The sequence below is a fragment of the Bos javanicus genome, chromosome 15, assembly GCF_032452875.1.
Source record: "Bos javanicus breed banteng chromosome 15, ARS-OSU_banteng_1.0, whole genome shotgun sequence".
NCBI lineage: Eukaryota > Metazoa > Chordata > Mammalia > Artiodactyla > Bovidae > Bos > Bos javanicus.
Window position 1 is genome coordinate 14636290 of NC_083882.1, and position 5906 is coordinate 14642195.

The window sequence follows — 5906 nt, forward strand, 5'->3', positions numbered from 1 at the left end:
GGTTGCTCAAAGAGGGATTTCTCATGTAGATGAGCTTGGTCTTAAAGATGGCATATCCCTTGCCTATAGTGTCAGTGTCTCAATTTTTTTTTTTTTCCTATCAAACACTATCCTAAATATTTAACTTCCTAAAAACTTTCATTGTTTATTTTGGCTTTCTCTTGAAAGTCAAAGTATTGCTTCTTTTCATCTAATGATTAAGTTACTCGACAGTTGTCTGCTGAGCTGTTTCTGCTCTCCATTTCTGCTTCATTCGTCTATGCTATCAGAATTCTTTGAGCTTCTGCCCCCATAATTCTTTGAACTGTTCTCTTTGAGGTCACTGGTGTGCCCTAGCTATCAAAGCATTAAAAAGAAAAAAAAAAAGGTATTTCTTGGCTCTACTGAGCACTTCCTCAATTTGACATACTCTTTTTTTCTGTTTCCTTCTGTTAGCCCCCTCTCTCCTTTTTCTTCTTGTACTTCATGATGTATTTAGGGAGAATCACAAATGGGCTGGGGTTGCTAAAACACTCTTTATGGGGGAGAAGCAGTGGGTAAGAGGCTGAGTGGGTGGTAGTAAGGTTTTCCAGGCCATGATAAGGTACTTGGGCTTTATTTTGTAAGCAACAGGGGCCATTGGAAGTTTTGGGTAAGAGATAGATGTAGGTATCCCTTGGACTTTTCTCAGTATGCCGGGGCCTCTCAGGCTGTTTTGCTCAGGTGGTAAAGAACCCGCCTGCCAATACATGCTAGATGTGAGATGTGGGTTCGATCACTGAGTTGGAAAGATCACCTAGAGGAGGGCATGGCAACTCATTCCAGTATTATTGCTAGGAAAATCCCATGGACAGAAGAGCCTGGTGGGCTACAGTCCAAGGGGTTGGAAACAATTGGACATGATGGAAGCAATTTAGCTCATAAGATTTTTATTGTTCACTCACTCAGTCACGTTTGACTTTTTGTGACCCCTCCATGGACTGCAGCATGCCAGGCTTCCCTGTCGTTCAGCAAGAGATAATGATGGAGTGGAGGGAGATTCCATCGTCAAAGATTTGGGGAACATAAGGAAAGAAAATGAAAAAAATTGAGAAAATGCAAAATGTTGTATTTTACTTTTTGTGTGCTTTGGCATCTTAAAGTTCCTAGGAAATCCTGGAGTAGAGAAATTTGTTGACCTTTGTTAACTTACTATTTCTCAAATTTATTTGACCATCGGAAACCCCCTCTTCATTTCCATATAAGATCTATTGGTAGGTTCTAGTGTTACTCTTTGGGTAATCCCTTCTTCCCTTCCTCACTCTTTGGGTAATCCCTTCTTCCCTTCCTCCATGATTTCTTAATCTTCTCTCTTTTTTCTCTTTCATTCTTTATAATTGTTTATCCACATAATTCCCAATGAGAATTATGATTCTGTAATTTGTTCTTCAAAGAACCTAAGTGAGGAAGATACGCGTCTACTTATAATGTTTATTAATCTCATTTTACTAATGTGATCTTTAGCTCTAGTTTATTTTAAAAAAAAAATCAGTGTTGATTATTCTCACTTTTCTCTCTTCAGGCACAGTGCAGAATTTTCTCCATTGATCAATTAACTGGAAAAACACCAGTCAGAAACTGATACTCTTAAGAATCAAATTGGACAACTTTTTCAAGTCATACACAGAAATAAATTAAAAATGGATTAAAGACTTAACTGTAAGACCTGGAATCATAAAACTGCTAGAAGAAACCACAGGCAGTATTTGACATCTGTCTTGAACAGGTTTCCTCAGGCAAAGGAAACAAAAGCAAATAGGAAGGACTACATCAAACTAAAAAGTTTTACCATGGCATAGTAAATTGTCTACAAAATGGAAAAGCCATCTTCTGAACGGGACAAAATATTTGAAAACAATGTATGTGATAAAGGGTTAAAATAAAAAATATATAAGGAACTCATACAACTCAACATCAAAAACCAAACAACCTAACTGAAAAATGGGCAGAGGACCTGAATAGATATTTTTCTAAAAAAGACATGGAGATGGCCATCAAGCACATGAAAACATGTTCAATCAAGGAAATGCAACTCAAAACCGTAATGAGATATCACCTTGTGCCTGTCAGAATGTCTATTACCAAAAAGACAACAAATAAGTACTAGCAAGGATGTGGAGAAAAAAGAAACCCTCTGGCACTGCTGGTAGGAATGTAAACTAGTGCAGCATTTTGGAAAAGAGTTTGGAGCTTCCACAAAAAGCTAAAAATAGAACTACCATAGGATACAGCAACTCTACTCCTGGGTATTTATTGGAAGAAAATAAGAACACTAATTACAAAAGATGCATGCTAAAATCTTTGACTGTGTGGATCACAACAAACTGTGGAAAATTCTTAAAGAGATAGAAATACCAGACTACCTTACCTGCCTCCTGAGAAATCTGTATGCAGGTCAAGAAGCAACAGTTATAACTGGACATGGAACAACAGACTGGTTCCAAATTGGGAAAGGAGTACATCAAGGCTGTATATTGTCACCCTGCTTATTTAACTTAAATGCAGAGTACATCATGCAAAATGCTGGGCTGGATGAAGCACAAACTAGAATCAAGATTGCTGGGAGAAATATCAATAACCTCAGATATGCAGGTAACACCACCCTTATGGCAGAAAGTGAAGAGGAACTAAAGAGCCTCTTGATGAAGATGAAAGAGGACAGTGAAAAAACTGGCTTAAAACTCAACATTCAAAAAACAAAGATCATGGCATCCTGTCCCATCACTTCATGGCAAATAGATGGGGAAACCATGGAAACAGTGAGAGACTTTTTTTTTGGGGGGGTGGCTCCAAAATGACTGTAGATGGTGACTGCTGCCATGAAATTAAATGACCCTTGCTCCTTGAAAGAAAAGCTATGACCAACCTAGACAGCATATTAAAAAGCTGAGGCATTACTTGGCTGAAAAAGGTCTGTCTAGTCAAAGCTATGGTTTTTCCAGTAGTCATGTAGGGATGTGAGAGTTGAACCATAAAGAAAGCTGAGCACTGGAGAACTGTTTCTTTTGAACTGTGGTGTTGGAGAAGACTCTTGAGAGTCCCTTGGACTGCAAGGAGATCAAACCAGTCAATCCTAAAGGAAATCAGTCCTGAATATTCATTGCAAGGACTGATGCTGAAGCTCCAATACTTTGGCCACCTGATGTGAAGATCTGACTCACTGGAAAAGACCCTGATGCTGGGAAAGATTGAAGGCAGGAGGAGAAGGCTGACAGAGGATGAGGTGGTTAGATGGCATCATCGACTTGATGGACATGAGTTTGAGTGGACTCTGGGAGTTGGTGGTGGACAGTGAAGCCTAGTGTGCTGCCATTCATGGGTTCACAAAGAGTCGGGTACAGCTGAGCTACTGAACTGATTTGTTTTTTGTTTTTTAATTTTATTTTATTTTTAAACTTTACATAATTGTATTAGTTTTGCCAAATATCAAAATGAATCCGCCACAGGTGTACATGTGTTCCCCATCCTGAACTGATTTGAACTGAACATGCATACTTGTGTTCATTGCAGCATTTTTTGCAATAACTAATGGAAACAACACAAGTGCCTAGCAATAAATGCATGGATAAAGAAGATGTCATAAATATAATATAATATAATATGGTATAGTATAAAAGATATATATTTGCCATACGATTTTGCTCATTTCACATCCTTGCAAGGTTATGATCAAAATCCTTCAAGTTAGGCTTCAGGAGTGAATCAAGAACTTCTAGATGTACAAGCTGGGCTTATAAGAGGTAGAGGAACCAGAGATCAAATTGCCAACATTCCTTGCATCATGGAGAAAGCAAAGGAGTTTCAGAAAAACATCTACTTCTGCTTCCTTGACTACGCTAAAACCTTTGACTGTGTGGATTATAGCAAACTGTTGAAAATTCTTAAAGAGATTCACTTTACCTGTCTCCTGAGAAACCTGTATTTGGGTCAAGAGGCAACAATTAGAACTGGAGATGGAAAAATGGACTGGTTCCAAATTGGGAAAAGAGTACATCAAGGCTGTATACTGTCATCTGTTTATTTAACTTCTTTGCAGAGTACATCATGCAAAATGCCAGGATGGGTGAATCACAAGCTGTAATTAAGATTGCTGGGAGAAATATCAACAACCTCAGACATGCAGATGATGCCATTCTAATGGCAGAAAGCAAAGAGGAACTAAAGAGCCTCTTGATTAGGTGAAAGAGGAACATGAATAAGCTGACTTGAAAATCAACGTTAAAAAACTAAGATCATGGCATCCAGTCCCTTCACTCCATGGCAAAGAGAAGGGAAAAAAATGGAAGCATTGACAGACTATATTTTCTTGAGCTCCCAAATCGCTGTGGACATAGACTTCAGCCATGAAGTTAAAATATGCTTGCTCCTCAGAAGAAAAGCTATGACAAACCTAGACAGCATATTAAAAAGCAGAGACATCACTTTTCCCACAAAGGTCTTTATAGTCAAAGCTATGGTTTTTCCAGTAGTCATGTATGGGTGTGCTTGCCTGGTGGCTCAGATGGCAAAGAATCTGCCTGCAGTGCAGGAGACCCATGTTTGATTACTGGTTCAGGAAGATCCCCTGGAGAAGGGAATGGCAACCCACTCCGCTATGCTTACCTGGAGAAATCCATGGACAGAGTAGCCTTCCAGGCTACAGTCCATGGGGTTGCAAACAATCAGACACAACTGAGTGACTAACACTTTCACGTACAGATGTGAGAGTAGGACCACCAAAAAAGGCTAAATGCTGAAGAACCAGTGCTTTCAAATTGTGCTGGAGAAGGCTCCTGAGAGTCCCTTGGACTGCAAGGAGATCAAACCAGTCAGTCCTAAAGGAAATCAGCCTTAATATTCATTGGAAGGACTGTTGCTGAAGCTGGAACTCTAAGACTCTGGCTACCTGATGTGAAGGGCCAGCTCATTAGAAAAAGCTCTGATTCCTCAATCTTTTGAGGGTAGGAAAAGAAGCGGGTGACAGAAGATGAGATGATTAGATAGCATCACTGATTCAATGGACATGACTATGAGAAAACTCCGGAAGTAGTGGAAGACAGAGGGGCCTGGGGTTACTGCAGTCCATGGGGTCACCAAGAGTCATACACAAGTTAGCAACTAAAGAACAACAGCATAGTATACAGTATGTATAATATAATACAAGATCCCATTGCATATATGTGTATGTATATGTGTGCACATGGATGGACCTATATGGTATTATGCTAAGTGAAGTGTCAGAGAAAAACAAATGTTGTATGACTGCAATTAAATGTGGAATCTAAAGAACAAAGCAAATAGACTAGTATATCAAAATAGAAATCAGGGGTGTAAATACAGAGAACAAACAGGTGGTTGCCAGAGGGGAGAGGGGTGAGAGTAGGTAAGAAATAGATAAAGAAGATTGAGAAGGACAAAATTCTAGTTTCAAAATCAATGAATCACTGGTATGAACTGTATGTGTTGGGAAATATAGTCAATAATTGTGTAGTATCTTTGTATGGTGACATTTCATAACTAGACTTATCGTAGTGATCATTTTGAAACGTGTATCAAGTTATGAGGTTGTGTGAGAGGAGCTAACATAGGGTTGTAGGTTACTTATACTTCAAAAACAACCAACTCGTGGAAAAAGAAATCAGATTTGTACTTACTAGAGGTGAGGGGTTGTGGGGAGAGGGAACGGGAGGAAGACAGTCAAAAGGTACAAACTTCCATTTATAAGATAAGTATGTACCAGGGATGTGATGTACACCATGATGATACACACATGCACACATGATACAACTCTTTCAAACTAGACCAACTGGTGTATCTGCTAACGGCTGGAGTTTTGCTCTTTTCAAGTATAGAACTAGAAGAGGGGAAGACATAGGTGAAGAGTGAATTGAGCAGAGAGAGGCTTCTCA